At 44.8% G+C, this 27,817-nt stretch overlaps 1 protein-coding gene across 1 annotated transcript in view; it reads left to right on the top strand.

Moving 5' to 3' along the window:
• EFCAB1 (EF-hand calcium binding domain 1) overlaps window positions 1-24,457 on the top strand; it is a 36,888-nt gene extending 12,431 nt beyond the window's left edge. Inside the window, exon 8 of the mRNA XM_023190595.1 lies at window positions 24,424-24,457. The gene's annotated coding sequence lies outside the window, so the exon portion shown is untranslated. The remainder of the gene's footprint in view (window positions 1-24,423) is intronic.
• The last annotated feature ends 3,360 nt before the right edge of the window (window positions 24,458-27,817 follow it).

The following is a 27,817-nucleotide window of genomic DNA, read 5'->3' as shown; positions in this document are numbered from 1 at the left end:
TTCATAGATCTGTTGGTCACTTTTTCATAAACCTGTTGATCATTGCTGTTATCTTTGAAAAATGTGTAGTCAGGTTCTTTGCCCATTTCTAAATCAGATTTTGCGGGATTTTATGTTTGTTTGGTTTTTATTGTTGCTATTGAGTTGTAGGTGTTCCTTATATATTTTAGACATTAACCACTTAGCAAATATATGATTTGCAAATATTTTTTCCAGTGGTTACCTTTTCACTGTTGATTATTTCCTTTTCTGTGCAGATTTGTTTTTAAGTTTAATTCAATCCCACTTATTTTTGCTGCCTGTGTTTTTGTCATCATATCCAAAACTCATTGCCCAGACTAATGTCATGAAGCCTTTCTTCTGTGTTGTCTTCTAATAGGTTTACAGTTGCAAGTCAACATTTAAGTCTTTAATCCACTTTGAGTTGATTTTTGTATATGTTATGAGATGGGGTCCAATTTCATTCTTTTGACATGTAAATCCAATTGTCCCAACACCATTCTGTGAAGAGACTCTCCTTTCCCTGTTGTGTATTCTTGGCACCTTTGTAGAAGATCAGTTGACTGTAGATGCTTGGATTTATTTTAGGCCTGTCTTGTGTTCCATTGGTCTATATGTTTGTTTTTATACCAGTACCATGCTGTTTTGATTAGTAAAGCATTGTATTTTGAAATCAGGAAGTATGACATCTTCAGCTTTGTTCCTCTTGCTCAGGATTGCTTTGGCTATTTAGGGTCTTTTCTGGTTCCATATGAATTTTAGGATTGTTTTTTCTATTTCTGTGAAGAATGCCATTAGGAATTTGATAAGGATTGTATTGAGTCTGTACATCACTTTGGGTAGTATGAACATTTTAATAACATAAATTCTTCCAGTTCATGAATATGAGATGCCCTTTTATTGGTCTATATTTTCTTTAATTTCCTTCATCATTGCCTTTATAATTTTCAGCATATAAGACTTTCACCTCTTTGGTTAAGTTTATTACTATTTTTTATTTTTTTTTTTTTTTGCTGCTATTAGGAATGAGATTTTTATTAATTTTTTTCAGATAAGCTAATTTGTGGATAGAAACATGACTGATTGGTAAGTTGATTTCATGTCCTGCAGCTTTATGAAATTCACTTATTAGTACTAACAGTGTGTTGTTGTTGCTGTTGTTGTTGTTGTCATTGTTATGTTTGTAGGGTTTTCTGCATGTATGATGATGCTATTTCAAAATGGAGGTAATTTTACTCCTTCCTTTCTAACTTGGATGCTTTATTGGGGGAACCCGCTCCCAATATTTCAACATAGGTTCTTTCTATTTTCAATAAGTGTCAGCTGGCTGAGAAATAAAGAGAGACAGTACTAAGAGAGGAATTTTACAGCTGGGACACCAGGGGTACATCACATATTGGTAGGGCCATGATGCCCGCCAGAGTCTCAGACCAGCAAGTTTTTATTAAGGGTTTCAAAAGGGGAGGGGGTGTAAGAACAGGGAGTAGGTACAAAGATCACATGCTTCAAAGGGCAAAAAACTTTGCCAAAAAAAGGGCAAAAAAGAACTACTAATAAGGGTCTAACAAAGATCACATGCTTCTGAGGGAACAGGACAAAGGGAAAAGGCAGGACCACTGATAAGGGTCTATGTTCAGCAGTACACGTATTGTCTTGATAAACATCTTAAGCAACAGAAAACAGGGTTGGAGAGCAGAGAACTGGTCTGACCACAAAATGACCAGGGCAGAGTTTTTCCCCACCCTAGTAAGCCTGAGGGTACTGCAGGAGACCAGAGCGTATCTCAGTCCTTATCTCAAATGCACAAGACAGACATTCCCAGGGTGGCCATTTATAGACCTCCCCCCAGGAATGCATTCCTTCCCCAGGGTATTAATATTAATATTCCTTGCTAGGAAAAGAATTTAGCAATATCTTCCCTACTTGCACGTCCATTTATAGGTGCTCTTCAAGCAGAAAAATACAGCTCTTCTTGCCCAACCCCGCAGGCAGTCAGACCTTATGGTTGTCTTCCCTTGTTCCCTAAAAATTGCTGTTATTCTGTTCTTTTTCAAGGTGCACTGATTTCATATTGTTCAAACACACATGGTTTACAATCAATTTGTACAGTTAACACAGTTATCACAGTGGTCCTGAGGTGACGTACATCCTCAACTTACGAAGATAACAGGATTGACAGATTAAAGTAAAGACAGGCATAAGAAATTATAAAAGTATTATTTGGGAACTGACAAATGTCCATGAAATCTTCACAATTTATGTTCCTCTGCAGTGAGTCCAGCCGGTCCCCCCATTTGGGGTCCCTGACTTCCCACAACAATGCTTTAACTTCTTTTACTTGTCTAATTGCTTTGGCTAGAACTTCCAGTACTATGTTAAATAGAAATGGCAAGAATGAGCACCATTTCTACCAGATATTTGACAGAAAGTTTTTTTTATTTTAATAATGACGTTAGCTGTGGGCTTTTCATACATGGCCCTTCTTGTGTTGAGGTAAGTTCTTAGTGTACTCATTTTGTTGAGAGATTTCATCAAGAATGGTTGTTGAACTTTGTTAAATGCTTTATTTCTGCATCTGTTGAGACGATCGTGAGGTTGCTTTCCTTTTAGTTATTGTGTTGTATCACATTAATTGATTTGCATATGCTGAAGCATCCTTGCATCCCAGGGATGAATTCCACCTGGTCATGGTGTTATGATCTTTTTAATACACTGCTGAATTCAGTTCACTAGTGTTCTATTGAGGATTTTTGTTCCAATGTTCATCAGGGATATTGGCCTGTAGTTTTCTTTTCTTGTGCTATTATTGTTTGATTTGGAATCAAGGTGATACTGGCTTCGAGAAAGGAGTTTTTGAAAGTGTGCCCTTTTTTTCTATTTTTTAGAGGAGTTAAAAAATTAAAATAATTGGTATTCATTCTTCTTAGAATGTTGAGTAGAATTCACCTAGAAAGCCACCTGGTCTGGATCTTTCTTTGTTAGGAACTTTCTGATTACTGATTCAATCTCCATATTTGTTATTGTCCTGTTTAGACTTTCTGTTTCTTTCTAATTCAGTTTGGTAGGTTATATATTTCTAGGAATTTATCCATTTCTTTTGTTATCCAATTTGGGCATAGTAATTTTTCATTGTCTTTTATGATCATTTTTATTTCTGAAGCATCCATTGTAATGGTTCTTCCTTCATTTATGATTTTGACTCTTTTTTTTTTTCTTGGTCTGCCTGGGAGTTTGTTAATTTTGTTTATCTTTTCCAAAAACCAAGTCTTAGTTTTGTTAATTCTTTTCTGTTCCCTATTTGTTTTATTTCTGCTTTTACCTTTATTATTTCTTTCCTTCTGCTAACTTTGGGCTTAGTTTGTTCTTTTCTTCTGGTTTTTTGAGGTGTGTAGTTAGGTTTGTTCACCTGAGATCTCTGTTCTTTTTTAATGTAGACATTTATCATTGTAAACTTTGCTCAATACTACTTTTGCTGCATTGTATAAGTTTTGTTGTGTTGTGCTTTTGTTTTTGTTTGTCCTACGATAATTTTTAAATTCCCTTTGATTTCCTCTTTGAACAAATAGCTGTTCAAAAATGTGTTTAGTTTCTATATATTTGTGAATTTGCCCATGTTCTTACTTTATTGATTTCTAGTTTCATTCTGTTACTCTTGGAAAAGATACTTGTAATGATTTCTGTCTTCTTAAATTTGTTAAGATTTGTTTTGTGGCCTAATATGTGATCTAACCATACATGTGTGCTTGAGAAGATTGTATTCTTTTGTTGTTGGATAGAAAGTTCTGTACATATCTCTTAGGTCTTTTTAGTCCATAGTGTGTGCAAGTCATCTGTTTACTGATTTTCTGTCTGGATGTTTTATCCATTATTGTAAGTGGGATATTAAAGTACCTTACTATTACTGTATTGCTATAAATTTATTCCTTCAGATCTGTCAATATTTGCTTTATATACTTTAGGTGCTCTGATATTGGTTGCATATATATTTAAAACTATTATATGTGCCTGTTGAATTGACCATTTCTCAGTCCTTTGTCTTAAGATAATTTTTTACTTAATATCTTTTTTATGTGATATAAGTATAATCATCTCTGCTTTCTTTTGGTTACCATTTGCATGGAATGTTTTTTTCCATCCTTTAACTTTCTTCTTATATGTACCTTTACATTTAAAGCAAGTCTCTTGTGGACAGCATATTTCTGGATCTTTTTAAAATCTGTTCAACCACTCTATGCCTTTTGGTTGGGCAGTTTATAATCATTTAAAGCAACCATTAATAAATATGTACCTATTATTGCCATTTTGTTTATTGTTTTCTGTTTGGCAGTTATTTTCTCTTTGATTTGATGATGTTTTGTAATGATTGGTTTTGAGTTTTTTGTGTATATATCAATTATAGGGGTTTTGGTAGTTATTTCAAGGCTTGCATAAAATACCTTGTTTATTTTAAGTTGGTAACAATTTAACTTTGATCATAAACAAAAGGTATACTTTTAATCCTCCCACACATTTTGTGTTCTTGTAGTCAGTTTGCTTCTTTGTACATTGTGTGTCTCTTACTAAATGTTTATCTTTTAACTTTTATGTTAGGGTTAACAGTAATTTACATACTACAGTGTTGCATTATTCTGTATTTGTCTACATATTTATCTTTACCAAGGAGATTTATGCTTTCATGTGTTTTCATGTTGCTGCTTACCATGTTTTTATTTCAAATTGAAGAACTCTATTTACCATTCTTGTAAGTGAGGTTTAGTGGTAACAAACTTCCTCAGTTTTTGTTTATTGGGGAAAGACTTTATCTCTCCCTTTTTAAAGTATAATTTTGCAGGTATAGTATTCTTGATTGGCAGGGTTTTTTATTTTCTTTCAGTACTTTGAATTTGTTATCTCACTCTTTACTGGTCTACAGGGTTTTTGCTGAGAAATCCACTGATAGTCTTATCCATGTTGCCTTATATGTGATGTCACTTTTCTCTTGCTGCTTTCAAAATGCTCTTTGTTCTTGACTTCTGACAATTTGATTATAATGTATCTCATTGTACCCTTCTTTGGGTTGACCCTATTTTAGGCCCTTTGTGTTTCTTTTTTGTTTTTGGGGGGTTTTTTTAGACATAATTTTACTCTTGTTGCCCAGGCTGGAGAGCAATGGTGTAATCTCAACTCACTGCAACCTCTGCCTCCCGGATTCAAGAGATTCTCCTGCCTCAGCCTCCCAAGTAGCTGGAATTACAGGCACGCGCCACCACACCCAGCTAATTTTGTATTTTTAGTAGAGATAGGGTTTCTCCATGTTGGTTAGTCAGGCTGGTCCTTTGTGTTTCTTTAATCTGGATGTTCATTTCTCTCACAAGATTTGGAAAGTTTTCAGTCATTAATTATTTAAGTAAACTTCTTGACTCTTTTTCTTCTCCTTCTGATATTTTCACAATGCTTATATTGGTTCACTTGATTATGGACTATAAATCCTGTAGGATTTCATCGTTCTTTTTTATTGTTTTTTCTCCTTTTTCTCGCCTGACTGGATAATCTCAAATGACCTGTCTTCAAATTCACAGATTCCTCCTTCTGCTTGATTGAATCTATTCTTAAGGCTGTCTGCTGCATTTTCTGTTTCATTCACTGTACTTATCAGCTCCAGAAATTCTGGGTTCTTTAATGACTTTTGTCTCCTTGTTGAACTTCTAGTTTTGTTCATATGTTGTTTCCCTGATTATGTTGAGTTGTCTGACCGTGTTCTCTTACAGCTTACTAAGCTTCTTTAAACCTATCATTGTGAATTCTTTGTCGGGAAATTCAAGGATTTCCATTTCCTCGGGGTTGGTTACTGGAAAATCAGTCATGTTTCATTGGTTTTATATGTTTCTTGTAGCTTTGCATTTATATCTATACATGAAGGAGCAGTTACCTCTTCCAGACTTTTATGGGCTGGCTTTGGTAGGGAAAGACATTCACCTATTGGTGAGTATGAAGGCACCAGCTGGGGTGTGACAGCTCTAGCTCCAGGTGGATACAACTTGGACTCTGGGCAGCTTAATCAGCTGGGGTCAACATTAGTGAAGACTGTGGGCACCATCAGTCATAAAAACTGTGGGTGTCCATGATGGTGACAAAAACTGCTATGGTCCTCAGTGGTGAAGGCTGCTAGACTTCTGCTCTCCTTTTTCCCCACAGAGAGAGGTCATAGCTAAAAAGATCCCCTTTGCTGCCAGCCTGTGCCAGGGTGGAAGATGGGGTGATGCCGATAAAATGCTTCCAATACTTTTATATACAGCTGTCCTTGGTTTGGGGTTGCTTTAATGGGTTCCTACAGCTTCTTCATTGTACTCTGGAGTATTCCTAGAGCTATTTTTGGTGGCAAGTAGTTGTTAAATTCTTGCATTTGTTGGAGAGACAAGAGCTGGGATCTCTTAGTGCATCATCTTCTTGATATTACTTGCCTCCTTTTATTTTTTTAACTAATTTTTCTGATTACAAAGTAATTTAGGTTCCCCGAAGAATATTTCAGACATTTAGGAAATTATTTAAAATAACATGAAAATATTGGTTAATATTCTGGTGTAAATCCTTCCAGACTTTTATAATGCATTTGTAAGTACACCTACATTTTTGCAAAGAGAATACTGTATTTTTCAGACAATCATATTGAAAATGCGCTTTTGTCTTGTTGTACTACTATTTTGTCAACCTTTTTTGAGGTCATTATTTGTCTGTAGCTTGATTTGTAATGGCTGCCTGGTATTCCATCATGACTGACTTTATTAAACCACTTTCCTGCCATTGACATGTCAGATGTTTCCACATTTTTGCTATTATAAATAATTCTAATACTGAACACCTCCTATAGATAAACCTTTTCACATAATGCAGTGCTTACTTTCTTGGAGTAAGTTTATAAAAGTAGAATTATTGGGTTAGAGTCTCTGCATAATTCTGAGATTTCTAGCACATGTTGCCAGATCACTCAGCAGGAAAGGCTTCCAACTGAACTGTCATCCCCAATGTATGAGAGTCCCTTTCCCTGCAATATACATTCTTTTAATTTCCTTACCAGTATCATGGACCATGATGAGCATGATTTTAATTTATCATTTAAAGTACTAATCTTAGACATCTATACCTAAACCTTTTACTGTATGTTGAGTGTATACTGACCTCCCTATGAATAACCTTCTTTTATTACTTGCCATTATTTAAACCTAAAAGACGTTAACAACAAGAAAAATCCTAAATAATTTTAATCCGTCCTAAGATGATCATGGCACTTGACTCTAAGAATTCATAAGCTCTGTCCAAGAACCTCTCAATATATCTAGAACACGTCTCCTCTGCTGTTCATCATAAACTGCCAAATCACTTCCTTGTGCTGCTATATCTAGATTGATGGATTCTCTTTAATTTCACTACTGTACCAACTCAGAAATGATTGTAACGCTGAAAATTCACTCACCACATAGTAAGGGTATCTGAGTACCCTTGGGGTAGCTTAAAGGAAGAGCTGTCTCTCCCCTCTTGGCCATTCTATGCCCTCACCTCCGCACTGCTAGGCTTTGGCCTAACTTTTCTCCCCTCTAAGTACAGCCAAACTGGCTGACCTTGGTCTTTGCCTGGGTTTGCAGGGGGCTGGGTTAAGAATGTGGATGAGCAGTTATAATTTGGGGGATTAGTGATAGTCTTCCTCTAACTGGCTCCTCACATTGGCTTCCCCTTCTCCTCCCAGCACGCTGTGTGGAGTACCAGAAAGCCAGGCTAGGCCCCTTTAGAAGAGGTAGACATCACCTCGCAAGCAGCATGGAGAGATTCTATTTGGGAAACAATTAAGTGCTTTTTTTTTAACTGCAGGATTTTAAAACCACCACTGAAAACTGGTAGTCCTGCATTCTTAACCTGCAAATATCTCTGTGTACAAGACTGCACTTGTAAGAAACCAGGCCTGCAATTGCTTGCACCATAAAATCATCCAAAACATTCACTAAGTTCCTACTTTGTGCAACACCATGAGGGTTAATATAGTCTAAGTCAGTTGTCCCTGCCCTAACCCCATTTACCATGTAAAGTGATAATTCCATGTGCCACTTGTGTTGTCACCTGTCACTGCTTGGATTCATGGTAATAGCACCTCTCCTGCCTCCCCTCACAAAGTTGTATCATTTGTATTAAAGAAGGTTGTTAAAGGGGATTCAAATCAATTACTTTGAAACTATGAAGACAACCATCTGGAGAAAGTTCCTTTCAGCTGCTCTGTAGCTCCTGCGCTTTTCCTGACCCTGTGTCTTATCTCAGGGGGCCGTTTCCTCCCAGAGTCACCTCTGACGCTCATCCAGTCGTTCACAGCTAGTGGTTAGTTCTCACCAATCTCACCAAGTGCGACCAAGGGAGGATTGTGAATTGCATTAGACATAGACTACAAAAGATATATAATGAATAGAAATTTAACCCACATATATACAAATTACAATTTAGCAAGTTGTGGGGATGGTATGGTTATATTTCCAAAAGAGGCAGACGTAATAGATCTGCATTTTCTGATGGAGTGACTGCCCTCTCTGTCAGAGATTGAGGCAGATGGTGTCTTGCAGTATTTTCCAGTCTAAGTTGCCATTGAGGGAGACGCCCTCCCAAACATGTAGCAAGTAAATCAAAGCACACTTCTCACAGATATATCTCAAGTAAACTTGCTCAGTTTCTTTCTTTCTTTCTCTCTTTTTTTTTTTTTTTTTTTTTGAGACAGAGGAGTCTCACTCTGTCACCCAGGCTGGAGTGCAGTGGCATGATCTCGGCTCACTGCAGCCTCCACTTCCTGGGTTCAAGTGATTCTCCTGCCTTAGCCTCCTGAGTAGCTGAGATTACAGACACGCACCACCATGTCTGGCTAATTTTTTGTATTTTTAGGAGAGGCAGGGTTTCACCATGTTGGTCAGGCAGGTCTCAAACTCCTGACCTCGTGATCTGCCCTCCTTGGACTCCCAAAGTGCTGGGATTACAGGTGTGAGCCACCACATCTGGCCAAACTTGCTCAGCTTCATGGGAAAGTAAAAAAGGCAGGAAATCTAATGAAGGCATCCTCAGTGAGGCTGGGCACATGTCAGCATTTGAAGTACCTTTATCAGCACCACTGCCCGGGCAGCAGCTCACTAACCCAGCTCCACCACTTGGTCATTTGTGGCTTTCTGTGGACCACAAGCTTCCTACCTAACCCATCAAGAAAATATTATCCGCCTAAAACACACATTCTCTCATTTCTTTTTACTTCCTTCTTTTCCGTTTTGCTCCACACTGCCCCTATTATGTGGTCCCAGCTAGGCTCAGAGAGGTCCCTGGGGTGAGATATTGTCAGCATGGGGGACATTTGGATGCACTGGCTGAAACCCAGGCTGCCTTCTCCTAGCCTGAGCTGCACCTGTCCACCTCCCGTCTGCATTTCCAAGGCTTCATGTGGATGAAGGGTACCTGAGCAGCCTGTTCCCTGAGGGAGGACACCACCACTCGGAGCCACACAGCCCGAAGACAAAGAACTGTGGAAGTAAGCGGAAGGATTTAGGGATCTTCTGTGAGTGGCATTTAGAGCCTGAGTCACTGCCTCCCAGCAGAAATAATTAGCCCAAAAACACTGGGAAGTCTGGGAGGTTAATTAAAACCATTTAGTCATGTCTTCCTTCATGAATCCTTCAGAAACATGATAAAGTCAGAAAATGGAATAAATGAAATTTTTAAGATCCCCATAATCTCAATAATACATGATACGAAAATCCAATGAGCGCTTTTGTTCCAAATATTGGTCTAAGCATTTTACATGCATTATCTCACTAATTTCTCCCAATTATCCTAAGAAGTAAACTTTACTTACTATTTTCAACCTACAAACTGGATTTAAGAAACTCAGGAACCTCCGATGTGTCTCACCTGGAAAAGGGCAAAAGCCAAGAACCTTATCTAGTTCTAATGCTGAAGACCTTTGTCTAAAGCAAATCCTTTCTCGCCACATATCCTCCACTTACTCCTGTGGAGTGAGTGAGTGTCTCCAGCTCCAGAATCTCCCAACGGACCCTCGTGGCTGCAGGCAGAGTTGCTATGTGAGATCATCGATTCCTCTCCTATCCACTCTTCTCATCTGAACATACCTTGGGATTTGCTTTCTTTAGTGGGAGTTTCCGGCTTGGATGTAATGCCTTTCATATTTGGTGCTAGTAAGAATCTGGACATTAGGCTGGGACCTGGCGTTACCAAGAGTTTAGATGTAGTGGAGAACATGGAGTGGTCACTAGGCTGGAAAACTCTGTTGGCACCAAGGGAGGCAGAGTGAGAAGAGTGTCAACAGACTATGCTAAGAGGGAGGAGAGGCGGAGGCCACCGCCTGTTTGTGAAGAGAATGGTGGAAGCTGGACTCCTCAACTAGAGAGGGACAAGGAATGCTTCTTTGAGCCATCTTGGATGATGTCAGGGAAAGGCTTCTACCTAGTGAAGAATATGCCAATGATAAGGGATCATGAGATGAAGTGGCAAACATAATAAATTATAATGTGGTGCTTTCCAGGTGCCAGTCCCTAGCCCAAGGATAGACAGCTGGGACATGGTAGAGCTGGGATTTGCACCAGATCTGACCTGCAGCCCAGGCCCTTATCCATGTTCTAGCCCTGACTGCCTCTTACTGTCACAAGATACCACCTGGCATGGCACAGGTCACATGAACTTTGAAAGTCTGATATAAGTGAAAAGTGATTATAGATTGGTAGGAACCATGGCATTTATCATCCCAAATGGGATGCTGTCGTGAAAGAAGATGCTCATAGTTACATAAGCACAATGTAATCTGGGATTTTCCCAGGCAAAGCAGGACGTATTGTCACCCTATTTATAGGTTATGAATTACTCCACAAATTACATTTTTGTAAAATGGGAATAACACCTGCTCTCTCTGTCTCTACCTCACAGGGTTTCTGTAAGGCAGGATTGAATGAGATAATGTCTGTTACATCATGTTACAAAGAGGGAAGCTGTTTCCCCCTTTGAACAAACTGTAAGTATGATCTGAATGCATCGATTATGGTAGGTGTGTCAGGACAGTGACATGTGTGCACTATCTTGGAGTGTGCTTAGGTTCTTCATAGGTGCTCATGTGTAATGATTAAGTATGGGCATCAAAAGTCTGGAAATGGGGAACCCGCATGGCATTGCTTAAGTCTCTTACTAGTATAAGAAAGTTGTAGGATATTTCTAAAATATCTTTAATAATTGAATTTAGAAAACTGAATTTCATGAAAGTCGGGTAAAGTGCTGGTGTAAACATCACGAGAACGCTCCTGAATGCTACCCTCTTGGAGTCAGCATTAGTGCAACTACCCCCCACACACACACACACACAGACATACACACACATCTCCCTCACAACACACTCAGAACATACAGACATACAAACCGTAGTGTATCCCGTTTACCACATGCAGTAGAGTTCTCTCTCATCCCATCAAGAGTTCACCAATTCTAAAGCAATTGGCATCATACTGGTCACGTCTAGGATTCTGATTAACCACATGCAAGATTTAATGTGTTTGTTATCCTGGCTCTAATGTGCTAAAATATCAAAGGGAAATTAATGAGATATGATTTGTATGAAGACATAAAAGTCTAAAATCCCATTAGATAAACATGAACTTACATCCAAGTTACCTGAGCTCCAACAAGCCAAATTCATGCTGTGGTCCACTTTCTGTGTTCTTAATTGGGATAGTGTGAATCTGACTAAGTGCAAGGCAAGCTGCTTCCCTCTTCATATCTCTCATTACTTGGTACTGTATTTTGATCCATGTAAACAGAGAAAAGAGCATAGCAGCCCCAGGAATTCAAGTTAGTCGCTAACCAGGAAGTGGGTGCACCCTCCATATTTCCAGGGACCCTGGCGGTTATGCCGTGGGATGTGTGCCTGATGTGTGCAGCCCCTGCAGTCAGCGCCGGCAGACACCATCCCAGATAAGGACAGCGCTGCGCAGAAGCGGTCCTGCCCCTACCTGCACGGAGCACTCAGTCTAGGAGAACAGAGTTGCTGTTTGCTGTCTTGAAAACGAAAGGAGGAGGAAGAGGAGGGGAAAGGAAAAAAGGACGAGGAAAACAAAACCACAGAGGGGGGCGAGGAGGAGGTGGAAAAAGAAATAGATTAACTGAGTGGAGAAAAAAGTTTTCATGCCATGAATTTTTTTAAAAAGGAAACAGGTAAGCAGTGAGTTAAGGGATTGGTGTTTTTCTCTTCTTTCATGGCCACAGAATGCTAGAAAATCAAATGGCAGGTCTGGGAGGGACAGCCTTGCTCCACAGAGTCTACTGAGAGGTGGTGCAGCGGGGAGACAGAACTGCAGCAGGGCAGGATGTGGAGCAGGCCAGGGCCTGCACCAGCGCCCAGGTATGCGGCTGACAGGCAGGGCGCTGGCCCGCGGCAGGTGCAGCACCGCCAGTGCCCGCGGCCCCAGGAAAAGAAAACCTGCAGGTGCCGTCAGGACATGTCCTGAGCCTCCCAAGCCACGCGCTTTTCTGAATAGCTGTCCTATACTCATTGTCTGGCTGCAAGATGATGCTGTGCATTGGGAGGGGACGAGAGGGAGGGAGTGGTGTGTGGAGTCTCCTGCTCCGGTGGCTTTGATGACACACAGGGGCGGCTTCAGAGAGAGGAGCAGTGGGAGGAGGTGGGGCAGGCACTGGGGATCCTGGGGGGCTGGTGTGGGCTGGCTGAGCCTGTGCCAGAGGAGCGAGGGTGGGGGCTCCCCTGCCAGTCCTGGGGCTGCTCCTCTTCCCCCAGGAGAGCGCCCCTCCCTGCCCTCTTTCCCAGGCTGCATGGACGTGGGCAGTCTGTTGGCTGCGGAGCACCCCTGTGAGTATGACCTACTGTCCTTACATGCCCGGGACTCTCCTCTGTCCAGCTTCAGCCATCTGCAGCACAGTGGCTCTAAGCATTTCAGTTCAGTGCTCACAGTCCCAAGAATTTCCAAATGCTGCCTGAGTCCCTGCACATCCCACGAGCGCACATGGGTTAGCACACACTGTGGGTGCTCCGGAGCTTCTCTGTGGAGTTACCTCTCAGCCTGCTCATGACCTGTCACCAGACGCAGTTCTAAAAATAAGCAATTATCATGTTCAGCTGGAAGCAGGAGAATGCAATGCAGCCACTTGTCTTTTGCCAGCTCTGGATACCTGATCAAGGGGGATCTCCCACCCTCCTCAGAAAGGGCTGGCATACATTTTGGGGGGAGTGGGGAATAGAAGGGCATTTTGCCTTTGTAGAAAGTTAACTCTGTGTTGTGGCGGTTGTCCTACTGACTGCAGCCAAGGAGCAAGGAGGCAGCCATGACGGCAGGGCAGTGCTTCTGGCTGGGCCCAGGGAAAGGAACAATGCTCCCTGGCTAGACCCAGGAAAAGGAGCATTGCTCCCCAGCTAGATCCAGGGACAGGTGTAGTGCTCCCAGCTAGATCCAGGGAAAAGCTGCTCCCCAGCTAGACCCAGGGACAAGAGTAGTGCTCCTGGCTAGACCCCAGGAGAGAAGCAGTGCTCCCAGCTAGACCCAGGGACAGGAGCAGTGCTCCCAGCTAGACCCAGGGACAGGAGCAGTGCTTCCCAGCTAGACCTAGGGACAGGAGTACTGCTCCCCAGCTAGAGGTGCACCCAAGCCCTTCTTTCCTTCTCCAGCCTCACAGGGCCACTGCTGCAGCCCCCTAGAAAGGGGCTCTGAGCCCTGCACCCTGCCGTGTGCTCTGAACCCAGCTCTCACAGCTGGTCCCCCTGGATGGAGCAAGCACACCTCTGCTTGGGCCACTGAGCAAGAGCTCAGCGCCATGCTGGGGATCCCTCCTCCAGAACCCACCATGCCCCTGCGTGCACCCTACACATAGAGGAGGCGGCCAGGTGGGACTGCAGCCTGGGTGCCTGGAGCACTCGGGACCTCACTTTACAGTCTTTGGGGGGTGGGGGTTTCCTCAGAACACCTGCCATGCAGGGTGGGGAAGATTTAGGTGAATAGACTGAAAGCACCTAGAGTAGTGCCCAGTACATAGGAGATGTTCACTACTTGCCAACTCTCGTGATTATGACATAATGCAAAAGTCTGTATGCATTGTTGTGTTCTCCTGTTCAGTGTCATGCTCTCAAGAACAGCCATGCTGATCCTGCATGCCACCTGGGTCACACCTCCCAGTGTTCAGGCAACGCTCAGTGCGTGCTGCTGGCTGCCAGCCCACCTGCAGCTATTCCAGCGCAGGACTGGAATTCCTCCAGAGATCCGCGTCCTAAGTGGGCAGGCCTGGCAGGAGCCAAGGTGCAGTTCAGCTGCCACGAGTAGATGATTAAGAGATTCCTCATTGTATAGTACACAAATACCTTCCCTGCAAAACTGCCAAGCTAAGAATGCAGTGTCTACTTCCACAGAATGCTGACTCTTGGTCAAATCAGTATCCCTGCTGGCTGAGCATCCAGGTGTGTTCTCTTTAGGAAAACAGTGCCCCATAAACTCACAGCTTACTGTGAAGAAATCTTGTCCTATACCTGTTACTAACCACCCAACTGAAACCTATTGCTATGTGAGTTTTAGAGCACTTTGTTATCTAGTCTTAAGTTCGGGTTGTGTGTGCATGCATGTGTGTTGTGTATTCCTCCATGCACACGTACATGCATGCATGAGTTCACGCACGCCGTGAGACCTCCTCTCTGGATCTCCCATATCAGCTCCACTTGGTTTTGCATTTACTTGCATGTCCTGCTGAGGAAGCCTCTAGATTAATGCACATGATTTTCTACTCACCCTGTGACTATTCCAGTCACTTCATGGAGGGTTATGGGAAAATGGAGTTCATGGTAAAGGTGAGCTGGACAGTCCTGGGATCATGAGCAGCAGATTTGCCTTCAGGCCTTTGACGACAGCCTCAGGCCACAGGTTGCTCCTGCCCACTGGCTCCTGAAGGCTGACCTGCAAAAGCAGCCCTGCTCTCAGCTCTGATGGCAGCAGGTGCAGGTGGGCAGGTGCAGGTGAGCAGACCCAGGTGAGCAGACCCAGGTGGGCAGGCACAGGTGAGCAGACCAGCTGGCTGATGCTGACAGCTGAGAGGGTAGAAAAGTAACGCCCTAGTCCCCTAGGCCACAAAAACTCTTTGTGGTCATACTAAGTTGGTTCCTTATAAACAATCAAGAAAGAGTGCGAAGATAGAACCACAGTAGCACTCACTATACAAGCCCATCTAGTAGCACCAAAACGGCCCTTTGATGGACAGCATCAAGCTGCATGAGCATGAGCAGAAAGCAGGGAAAATAAAGCAAATGGTCTTCTTGTCAGCTAGAAATAAAGTGGCCAGTCACAATGAGGAAGAACATTGATGGGCCCTGCCAGCAGTAAGGCAGACCACCTTCCTCAGCATCCCTCTGCAGCAGTCCTGGAGGGCTGAGTGGGTTTGCTGGCTGGGAAGAGAAGACTGATCTGCTTTGGAAGGCCTGTCAGTACATCTAATATTAAAAAGAGATTTATCCCCACTGTGCCCATCAAGTGGACAGAGGCCTCCCTCGCCACCTTTCACCCACACGTGCACTGCCACACATGGGTCTCTGATTAGAAAGTTCAGGGGCAGCACGGGGAGGGCCCAGGACTTGCCAGACCACCCCCCATGTGTTCTCACATCTGCACACCAACGCCCCAGCATGGGTGCTACACGGCGTGGCCCCTGCCTCTGTAATTTATGGCTCGCTGTGCACCTCATGCTGCCACTTAGTACCTGAAGAAAACATTCCTCCCCCTAACACACATCCCCTTGTTTATTTCTGCCTCCCTCCTGCCTGTTTTGCTCCACACTGTCCCTGTTATGGGGACTCAGCCACTCACACAGAATTCTGGGCCTGCGTGGTTTGCGAGGTGAGAAGACATTAGTCTACATGGATGAAACTCGAGCGCCCTCCCCGCTGAAGTGCACTGTCACCGCTTCCCTCCCTTTGCCACTAGACATCCACTGACTAGACGATGGTCACTTAATTGCCTGTCACCTGTGCAGTGGACAGAGCATTTCGTACCCTACATGAAATGCACAGCCTGTGTGAAGAGGTCCAATAAAGCAGAAAACGAGGTTTTTCACTCCTGTCATTGGAGAATACTTGGAGTATTTCAATCACTGCTGTGGTCACAAAGTCAGTGGCACCTGCTCCACCACTAATAGCAAAACTTTCTCATTGTTCCAGCACCGAGGAACAAATCACAGATCCTGGAGTCCAGCCTTGCGAGCTAGACACAGCTCCCGGGGCAGAGGACGGGCCTCCCGCACCCACAGGGATACCCCTCCTCTGCTCTCAGCCAGGCCCCTGCTCAGGAGTTGTTTGCTGCCACTTACTTCTGAGTCTGCCTCTCCCTGTCTCTCTGAACAGGCTCATCTCTGCAGACATCTCTTACAGCTTGAAAAAATTATATAAATTTTTCAAGATCCAGTAGCACACAGCCTTTGGTTTTATAAAAAGCTTACAAGTTGATTCTGATGAACACTGGCCTTCTCATGTCAACAAATGCCTGTTTCACCAAACGATGGGTTTCACCTCTCTTCCGAGATACCCACTAGTATAAACACAGCATGAGCCCATATATGTGAGATGGGTTTATTATGGTCTTGAAACACCATAATAAGGAAAGAAATTGACTGACAACAGATTGAATGAAGGCAAGCAAGGTCTCGCCCTGGCCTGCAGCCGGGAGGGAGAGGCAAAAAGGGCGGTGTTTTTCTCTCCTTTCATGGCCACAGGATTCTAGAAAATCAAATGGCAGGTCTGGGAGGAGCAGCCTTGCTCCACAGAGTCTACTGAGAGGTGGTGCAGTGGGGAGACAGAATCGCAGCAGGGCAGGATGTGGAGCAGGCCAGGGCCTGCACCAGTGCCCAGGTATGCGGCTGACAGGCAGGGTGCTGGCCCGCGGCAGGTGCAGCACCGCCAGTGCCTGCGGCCCCAGGAAAAGAAAACCTGCAGGTGCCGTCAGGACATGTCCTGAGCCTCCCAAGCCATGCGCTTTTCTGAATAGCTGTCCTATACTCATTGTCTGGCTACAAGATGGTGGTGTGCATTGGGAGGTGATGAGAGGGAGGGAGTAGTGTGTGGAGTCTCCTGCTCTGGTGGCTTTGATGACACATGGGGTGGTTTCCAAGTGAGGGGCAGTGGGAGGAGGTGGGGCTGGCAGAGGTGATCCCAGAGGACTGGTGGGGGCTGGTTGACCCTGTGCCAGAGGAGGTGAGGTAGGGACTCCTCTGCCAGTCCTGGGGCAGCTCCTCTTCCCCGAGAAGGGTGCCCCTCTCTCCTGATGTCTGGGAAAGTTAGACAGGTAGCCCTACACACCTTCAGATCCAGTCCTCACGGTCTGCAACAGGCTTCAGTCCTTGGCTGGTATTTAATATTTCCCTCCATTATTTTGTGGAAAAAAAGGAAGACATGTTAAGTTCGCAACACTTTAGAAGATAAATGTGACACTAACCGTGCCATCACCGCAGTTTGCTATGACAAGCCATGTCAGTGTGGTTGCAGGAAGGACCAGGTCTGACCCATGCCCACAGAGGGGACTGCACATGGCTGGCCTCAGTCACGCACCCCTGATGCCATGCCCTGCTGCATTTTTTCTGTTTATGTTTCTCTCTTTTTCCCTTCTATAGAATGTAAATCCATGAAAACATGGCCCTGGTCAGTCCTCTTCAGTGCTGTCTTCCCACATGGTAGTGGACACTCAGTCAATATTTGCTGAATGAGTGAAGGATCGAACCCCACCGTACAGCATTAGTGGAAAACTTATTTTGACCTGGATGTCAATGGAGTGTGTGTGCTCAAGGCAATGTTGTTTTTCAAGAAAGCAGATGTGACGCCATTGTACACCCAACAAATATAAATTGCAGGGCTTGGTAGCTCTCCACGGCCTACACCTCTGACAGTTTTTGATGTGCTGTGTGAAACCAAGAGCAGAAATGGATGTCTCCATTCTACTCATCCATGCATAGCTGCAGTAGCAGCCCATTTGTTTTGGTCATGTTTCATTTGGTATTAAAAATACCCCTGTAGGCTGGGTGTGCTGGCTCACACCTGTGATACCAGTACTTTGGGAGACCAAGGCTGGAGGATTGCTTGAGACCATGAGTTCGGGACCAGCCTGGGCAACATGGTGAAACCCTGTGTCACAAAAAAATGCAAAAATTAGCTGGGCGCAGTGGTGCTCGCCTATAGTCCCAGCTACCTGGGAGGCTGAGGTGGGAGGATCACTGAGCCTAAGAGGTCGTGGCTACAGTAAACCGAGGTCATAACACTGCACTCCAGGCTGGGTGATAAAGCAAGACCCTTGGAGAACAAAAGGGAGTTAACCGCAGACACTCGCACACCTGGCAAAGTTACTGGAATAAGCATGTCTTTGCCTGGAGAACAGCAAGGCCTGATTCAATGCCTTTATTTGAACTCTGCCTGTGGAATTTTATTACTTTGAATATATCCTCCAAAAAATGAAACTAAAGTAAACAGACTATCTAACTGAAGTGTATCATAAGTTTGGTTTGATTTAAATAGATTATTATATTGATAAGATTATAACAAATTATGACAATGCATTAAGAAATAAACATCATGTAAAACTTAAAGATTAAGCTATGAGATATTCTATGATTCCTAAGATGGGCCCCTGTAGGTACAGGTAACTGAAGGATTTCACTAGGGTGATGATTCTGTTCATCTTCAGACTCCTGGTAAAGTTGATGAGGGGTTTGAAACCTATAGGTTTTTAGCACTCGGCTAACCACAAAACCATAACTTTCAAAGGAGGCAAATGTGCAGGTCAACAGGATAGGAAATTATATGGTAAACATTACACTGACTGAGAAACTCTCTCCCTTCCTCAGCAGGCACGGTTATTCTTAGACAGGATAGGTTCTGAGCTGGTCAGGAGGTTAGGAGAGAGTGTTAGGGCAACTTGGTGCTTCTGAAAGGCTGTTCAGGTTCTTGGCACACACTACAACTCTCTGAAAGACAATGGATTTCTGGAGATCCTTTAAGTCACCTTTGCCATGATGCTGCAACCCTAGGCCTGTCCATGCTCCCACACCTCCATGCCTCTTGCAGGAATGGACTTCCTTCCCTTTATCTCCCTTCTGCCTGGCAAATTTCTGCTCTCCCTCCCCTGAGAAGCCCTTCCAGCCTCTGCCAAGAAGTCTTACCACCCTGAATGCATTGTCCAGGCATCTCTTACAGCCTGGGAGAGCATCACACTTACTATCAACTTTGATGTCATGAAACCTGGGACTCACATTCTCCATAGTGCCTTTTTCTGGTATATAATAAGCCCGCATTAAACTGATGACAAATGAAGAGCATGCTCAGCTCAAACTTGTGATGCTAGAATCTCAGAAATTTCCCCATACATCCCCAGAATTCAGCTCTTCCTTTGCAAATGACAAATGTCCTGTAGCAAACCATCTGTGGGAGCCTTACAGTGCCAGGGCCTCTCAGTAAGCATGCACCCCATGGACCTGGCCACCTTTGGAATGCGTTCCCCTCCACAATCTGAATCTTCATTATTTTAAACCTTGAACACCATCTCCTCAATTTCTTCCTCCCAAACTGCACTTTGTCTTCCATGTCATAATCGCCCCCACTATCTACCTCAGTCCTGACGTTTTCTCCCAGTTTTCCAGCCTGCACTGGCCTCTTTCCCTCCTCCCTTTTGGGCATTCCTCATGCCTTTTCTCCATCTGAGTGACTCCCTCTCACGCACCAGACATGCTCCTGGTGTTGTCTTTTCCCAGAAACTCTCTCTGGTGGCTCTTGGCATGCTGTGTTCCCTTAGTAGGGTTAGCACACTCCCCAGTTACCCTAGTGCTGTACTTGGCCCTGTAAAGAGCAATTTCCTGTTAGTGTATCTTTATACTCTACAAAATACAAACTCCTCAAGGAACAGAATAGATCTCACTTACCTGCAATTTCCATGTCAATACATGACAGTTAAGCTCCCCGCCGCCGTGTGTGAAGATTCTACGAGCCGCCTGGGGCGGGTCTGTAAAGAGGAGGGCTTTACAGAGGCTAGAGAGCTGTCTGGATCCTTGGAAAGTTAGAGCACTCCAGGAATATTGCTAAGTAAAGAAAACAAAACCCATGTGTGTCCTCCTCTACAGGCTTGAAATTCAAATGGGAGAACCCAACACATCTCCATTCAGAAGTTGGTGTGAAGGATTTACCCATATTTCCCCTTTCGCCTACAATGTAATCACTGCTCCTTAAAGACTATGTCAGATTGATCTTGGGTTTTCTTACAACTGACAGCCTGTAGGATTCTCACCCATCCATTGTGAGAGGTGTGCCACCCAGGAAAGCAATGGGTGGCTGGGTGTCTTAAGGCAAATTCCAAAATATGATTCCCAGCTGAACTCTCAATGAATGATGTTACAAGTCCATCTTTCCTTTGTCGACTAAGAGTGTACGCCAACTTCCACTTCTTCCATGACACATTCCCAACCTGAGATTCATCAATTAAAAAAAAAAAAAACAGAACTTGAAAATAAGAGAGGGATGAAGGAATTCCCTTCTCCAAATCCAGAGCCATCTTTGTCTTTATCACCAATTTGGCACAACTTTTTCAGATAAGAGACTTGAGAGATTTGTATTCACCACTGCCCTCACACATGTTCATATTGCAACATTGACTAGCACAGTATCTTGTTTGATATAGGTGTTTCAAAAATATTGATTAATTGGCTAGTGAAAAGAACACACTGATCACTGAGAGAAAGGAAACATCTCCCAGGAAGCTGAAGGCCAGAGTTTCTAGTGAACATGACCATCAGTCTTTAGGGTTATCCTGACCACCATGAAAATGAGGCCTAATTTCCAAAAGCTGTCAGTGGAAGGGCCACATGCCAAGTCTGGTGACTGGTTAAATAGTATCCATGTCCTAACCTGAGTAACGGTAAAATTTTTATTATTTGTGGGGCATTTTTATACTTTGCAAATCACTTTTATATCTATTACTTCATTTGATGTTTACAACCATCCTGGAAGTTGATGGGGCAGATATGGTGATTATCAGATTAATAGACTGTGGCACAGAGAGGTCAGGAGACTTCAGCCCCAACATCTGCCTAAGGGAAATGAATGTGAGCAAGATGCAGCGCTGGGTCCAAGAGACAACAGCCTATGGGACCAAATGGAAGCGTGCAGAAGGCCAAAGCAGAGGTCTGCCATGAGTGCTCAGGAAGCACAGAGGGGACAAAAAGACAGACTGCCCTGATGCCTACACTGCACCCAGTGGGCCAGCTCCGTGGGACCTGAGCAAGAGACTCAGATCCTCCCAACTCTGCAGTTTCTGGAGGGATGAAAGGGGCTCTGAATGTGTGAGCTACAATAATTATGTTTGCTTTAATGGAGCAATGCTGGCTTTTGTTGTGCTATGGTGCAAAGGCCTAATTATTCAAATGCAGTCATTAGTTCCCACACAGCAGAGATGACGGCAGACGTTACAAAGATAACATCTCTTGGCCCTTTGCCTGCCAGCCCCAGCCACAGGGACACTTCAGACGCGACAGCAGCTCCTGCCAGGAGCACCCAGCACATGTCCCAGGACATCAGAGCCCAGAGTTGACCTGAGACATCTGGAGGGAAGGGGGCCGCGTGAGCCCCTCCCTCCAGGGCCCCCGGGTGAGGGAGGTGCAGGCAAGCCTGCTAGGAGTGGAGTAACCCCTGCTGCCCCAAGCCCTCTGTGTCCTGCTGGCTGTCTTCATACAGACAAGCAGCTCCCATCAGATGGGCAGACACCGTGTCAGGAACCCATTTCAAACATACCAGGCTGAAAGGAAATCATTCATTTCACCACAGGACGAGATGTACCCAGAAACCTGTCCAACTTCTTGCCGCCACCACCAGGGAAAAAAAAAGTGACGAGCCGAATTTGTAGGGTATACGATTGCTCAAACGGGCATTCAGGAGCAGGCGCTGGCCTGCCTGCATTTTTCCTATCCCAGCCCTTCTATGAGTAACTATTAGGAAAACACAAAGGGCTTTAAAAAGTTCAAAGAATTTATTTAAAAAGTGACTGCATCATTATCACCACGAAACTGCTTAATATTTAGACTTCTGTAAACTAAAACAAAACAAAACAAAAATCTAAGTTGAGAGGAGAACAAGGGTTATTTTTCCTTTGCACCAGCCACAGCAGGGATTTCCTGGAAGTCAGTTCCCTCGGGCTTTGTTCTCTTTCCTCTGCATGCACACACACATCTCCCTTTCTCCCATGCAACCTGCCCGGAAACTGGAGACCTGGAGAAAAGAGACAGGGCTCTCAGGAAACATTTCGCTTGACCAAGATTTTTTCACCCTATTCTTTAATTACATTTTCCTCTGGCTGCTTTTCACCATCCACCCAAGATAGAAGGAATATCTCCCATAAAAATTGTAGTGAGAAGAATTCTCCATTTTACAAAAGAAAAAAGTGAGGGGGAAATCTGCCATAATAATGAGGGAAGCCATATTCTGTTCGTTAGCAGGGACTTTCTTTGAACAATGCCCCAACCTGCCATCCAAGGAAGACTTGCGTGGGAGCGACGGTAATGGAGAGGTGAAGGCTGCCCAGGTTCTAAGGACGCCCCTCCATGCAGCCTGACAACAAATCCTCCTGGGTGAGGCATTTCCGGCTCAGTGTGTTGCTTTTTTTCCATGTTGAGTTGTAGAAGAAAACCTGGGAAGCGATTAAGTCAAGCATTTGCTTCCCAGCTGAAGAAAAGGAACATGGACCTCAGAAAGACTGCAGAAGTTGAGAGCTCTGGAAGTGCATCAGTTTTTAAAACCACACACACACAGTTTAAAAAGAAAGTTTTTTTTTTTTTTTTTTTTTTTAATAAGAGTTAAAATATTAACAATGAGAAGCAGCAGTGCGCACACAGGCATGGCTAGCTTTGTGGCTGAAACAGAGGAAGGTGGGTCATGGCCTGTTACGAAGAATGGAAAGAATTGCACAGGTCTGGAAAAGATCTGGAAATGACACTCCCATCCATATTTTAATGCCAAAGCAAGAGAACATCAAGAAATCACCAAATGCCATCCTGGGAGGTCAGAATCGGGGGAGACAGGGGACTCCTCATAAATCAAAGGCTAGTCCTGGAGACAGGAAAATAGGGCCAGCAGCTCCCCAGCCTTGTGGCTCGCTGGTGGCTGCAGGGCTGAGAAGAATGAGGGTATGGGTTGTGCTAGAATCCTGGTTTTTCAGAGAAGGACACTGGGGCTGAGGAGCGGATCTAGAGTCAGCACACAGGCTTTTGGACCCAGGGCTCGCTACAGTACCTCACTCAGCTTCTGCACAGAACAGTTCCAGGAAGCGGTGTCTACAGGTGCAGGTGAAGATGGAAGACAGACTAATTGAACTGAAGGAGGCTCTGAGCAAAACAGTCACCCCCTCCTCCACCCAACCACTGCCTCTCCTCCCATCCAGCTCACACTTCTACAAAGTCAAACCGTGCTTGCTTTTCCTGGTGAGTTTCTTCTAAATGAATGTACTTATCTCTTTCTACATAAAAAACACTAAGGCAAAACCAGGCACCTTTGGCTTCTGCATGCAGCTCTGTAGCCATGGACGAGATTGAGCCACAGTTTTTTTACAGCCTCCTTGAAGACAGACTGAGGAAGACAATGCCCCATCCAACACAGCCCACCAGGGCTTGGTATGTAGACCCCACCCCCACTATTCCTGCAGACTAGAGCGCTCAGCCTCTGAGCGGCATGACCACAAGCAGTCATGCAGCCATCTGTTCAGACCCAAGGCCAAACCCACACTCCTGTGAGGGCCACGGGATTCCCTTGGTAGAAGAAAACATTTTCCATTGTCAGTATTCCCAGAGAGAGGCCAGTCTTGGGGCAGGTTGAAGTGGGGGAACATGCCCTCTGCTGTGGGCCTAAGTGCCAGGCCTGAGGTGTCCTGGGGTTGGGGGAGGCAGTGGCCTGAAGAGAGGCAGGGATTAATGTCAACCCTGGGGACCCTGGCTGCCCTTCCGATGGCATGTTTGGGGGTTCTTGGCTTGTCTTTGTGCGTGAACCACGTTGGCTCCTATGAAACCTACAAACTTCCTTCTCAGAATAATGCCGTAAGTACACAAAACTAAATAGGATTAAAGAAAAATATTAAAATAAGCCGTATCCATGTACTCTCTGATTAAGAAGTCACTTGAGAAGTCAAGTGACCTAGATTTTGGCATAAACTGTAAATGGGGAACAGCCATGGTGAGACCTGGTTCTGCAGTTGCAGGCTGTGCTGGGCCATGCAGGCTGCCACTGTGATGAAGGACACCTGGCCCTCGCAGAGCACACAGTGCAAACCTCCCAGGGCCTCTGGGTGCTGGCTGGAGCCACTTTCATTTTGTTTTATACTCAAATGTCCAAGGATTCACTAAGAAGTTAACTAAAGTGTCATTTCTAAGTACAAAGACATTTCTGTAAAAGCATATGCTTTATACATTGTATTGAGTAGATTCACTTATATAAGACATCAACGCATTATTTTCTATTTTATACTACTTTTCTTATGAAGTACTCACATCATAAATAAACCCGAGGATGTTCTCTTAGAGACAGATAAACATAGGGTACCAAGGACTTGGTTTTCATTTTGCTTTCTATCTTCATAGTGACTTTTCAGTGGCTAAGCTCACTGCAAGCTTTTCACGGAGCCTGAGAGCCGTGTGCACTCTGGGCCCTGGTGCTCTGAAGGAACGATGGTTAGCAGGTTGCAGCATTGGCTCACCTGCTGCTGCGGAGTTCTGCGTCTCCAACCGGCACCTGCACACGCGGAGGTGTTGTCATTACCCTCAGTGCTATGCACCCAGGCGAGTCTGGGCCTGTTGCGAGTTGCCTCCGGTAATCACAGACCCAGACACACGGTGTGGTGGAGAAGCTGGGGAGACAAGCAGCACCCACACCCTGTGCCTCCCAACCTCTGTCAGGACCCCACATCCCCACCACTCCCCTCTGCACCCACCTTACCTGGGCCTGAGTCACAACCCAGAGTCCTCACGCCAGGTCCAGCACCTACTCCTCTCACTCTGCCAGCCACGCCCTCACACAGACATTCCAAGACAAGGGAAAGGGGCTGTGGGGAAGCCTCTGACCTAACATGAAAGGCCCCTCATGGCTTCCAGCCACAGGGAGAGGGGGACGTGGGGGATGCTGAGATTTCCTCCAATGACCTCTCTGCAGCAGCTCCTTCAAAGGAGCCCTTCTTTTCCAGTTGAAGGCAATACTTTTTCACTTTTTTGTATTCAGACTGGTTAACAGGCAGCTCTGATCGCTCTTAAGACTGAGGTCCTAGGAGAGTCTGGGAGCAAACTCACTTCCTTGTGGCATTGAAGACACCTCGTCATCCTGAGCTCTCTACCTGGGACATGCCTTACTCAGGCTGTTGGCCCACACTCTACCACACAATGTGTTCTTTTCAGAGCACGCTCAAGTTCAACTTCCTCCTCTCCATGACTCCCCACAGACTGTGGCTTCTGCTCCGTGGGGGAGTGCAGCACAAGGATTTCTGCACCTCCCGTGAGTCCGAAAGGTTTCCACACCCAAGCAAGCCCTGGATGGGGTTCATTTCAGTTCCTGGTCAAAATGTGGGGCCGTTATACTCAACTACCCAGGACAAGGTGCTGAAAGAAAAATTCTCCAGATTGTAAAGTTTAATGTTGAAATATCAAGTAAGGCATTTATTTTCTTTGGGATCCTGCAACAGATCCAAAAGCAAGAGAGTAAACTTCTCGTTTCTATGCAAATCAGTTTTCCAAGGGAAAGAAAAAGAATGATGAATGGAAGGACCCTAAGATCAGGGAAGCTCAGGGAGTTATTTTACCTCCTGCACTTGATTCATCTGCAAAATGACACGTGGCATCCACTTTCTCAGGAGAAGACAAACCTACAGAGGACACGGAAGTCTCACTTTCCTAGGACTAATGTTTACAATGCAAGAACACTTGTTCAAAGTAAGCCTACCCAAGAGCTGGAGTAGACATTTACCCATAGCTCCCAACATGGCCCTACAGAAATCACAGGTGGCTTCAGGTGAGCTCCAGACACCTGGAGCTCCTTACGAGTAGTGTGGCAGGTAAGCCTTTGATAAAACCCAGCTCTAAAACCTTGGCAAGGGCCACTTGGCTTTCCAACATTCTTTTGTGTGTCAAAGCTCCAGCTTGATGCTTCCAAAGACGCATGCTCTATAGGCTTTGTGGCAATTCTCATGGCTGAGCACTCTGCAGCACATTGGCAAGGAGGCGCTCTTCCCCTCCCAAATATGCAGGCCAGAGCATGTGAGCGACAGCTGCCTGGCCTGCCCTCCTTAGCCTGGCAGAGCGAGAAACCTTGCTCAGGCAGCTCCCCATGGCTGGAAGGCCCTCCCTCCCTCCCTTCCAGGTCCTCTTCTACACTGGTGAGGTGCATGGGCCTTTATTGCTCTTCTACAAATATAGGGAAACTGAGGCTATCACTGCTATGTCCCCAACACTCATCTCTCACATCACACTGAAAGGCAGCATCTCAGCCTCTCTGAGATTACAGACTCTGGTCTCCCACTTGGGATGATGATGTTGACTCTAGAGGAGCAAATAAGTACTTTTCCGTCAGTATGTTAGGTACTTAGAGCAGTATCAAGTGTTCAGCTATTCTTTGTATCATGTTTAATATTATTAGTGCAACATGTCTTAAAAGCATTTTTTCTGATACTGTTTTGGTTCCCTTAGACACTTACCCCGCTTTTATGCTGTTTTTCATAGAAAGGCTTAGTTAATTATTATGTTTGGCCAGAGTTTAAATAATCTAACTTCCTTTTTATCAGATCCCCTTAAAAGCCATAGCGATTTAATGACATTTGTTGAAATATATCAACCACCCTGTGAAATGGGCACTGCAGAGTTGTCATGGCCCCGCATGTGTCCCTGGTGCTGGTGTGGGTATGCATGTGTCATGATTTTGTTTGTTTTCATGGGGTGTTTTGTTTCTGGCTGAGGGGAGGAGCATGAAGGGGTAAACCATCAGGATCATTTTCTAGCAGTCACTTGTTCTAGAATGGGAACCTGCTCCTGTGAAAGATTCCAAGCTTCACCTCCTATTACCATAAATGGATTATGTATTCTCTGTATAGATAGAACAATAAAAGCGAACTACAGGACTCACTGGAGTGGAGGAGATCTGGGAACTCCACTTACAGCATGGGAACTGAGCAAGCCAGCTTTTCACAGTGATTGATGCTGCAGGTTTAAGAGTGCCAAGGAGGACTGGACCCAGTCTCCTCCTGAATTCATTAGCTGTGTTTGCTGTACACAGGGCTGGCTACCTGTGTCTTTTTGGCAGGGGATCATAAAGCCAAGTGACAGCACCTGCTCTGCCCTGCCATTGCTTCTGCAGCCTAGGTCAGAGGGGATTGTGCCATCTGCACAACTGCTGGAGTCCCAAACCTTCCTAACAGGCTAACAGCCCAACGAGAACCCACACTGAACACCCAGCGGCACCCATGCCACCACAGACCAGTGCATCCCACCCCACTGGGGAAATCCAATTTTGTAAATACAAGTGGCCCACCAAAAGAAAAAGTTAGGGACAAAGCTATTTCTCTTTTTTAAAAAAAGAAAAGTGGGTACCTGTTTTGTTTAAATTTGACTGCAGGCCACACCTGCACAGATGAGCCTGCGCAGGCCAGCTGCAGAGCAGTGACAAGGAGGCACAGGCTGGAGGAGGGGCTGCCCCACCCCAGCGCACAGGGCTCACCCCACACACACGCAATCCTGGCCCCAGATTGCATCTGCAAGGGGACTGACTAGGTATGAGGCGAAGTCTTTG

The sequence above is a fragment of the Piliocolobus tephrosceles genome, chromosome 7, assembly GCF_002776525.5.
Source record: "Piliocolobus tephrosceles isolate RC106 chromosome 7, ASM277652v3, whole genome shotgun sequence".
Classification (NCBI taxonomy): domain Eukaryota; kingdom Metazoa; phylum Chordata; class Mammalia; order Primates; family Cercopithecidae; genus Piliocolobus; species Piliocolobus tephrosceles.
The sequence above is the reverse complement of the archived record's forward strand: the minus strand, read 5'-3'. Positions and strand labels throughout refer to the sequence as shown.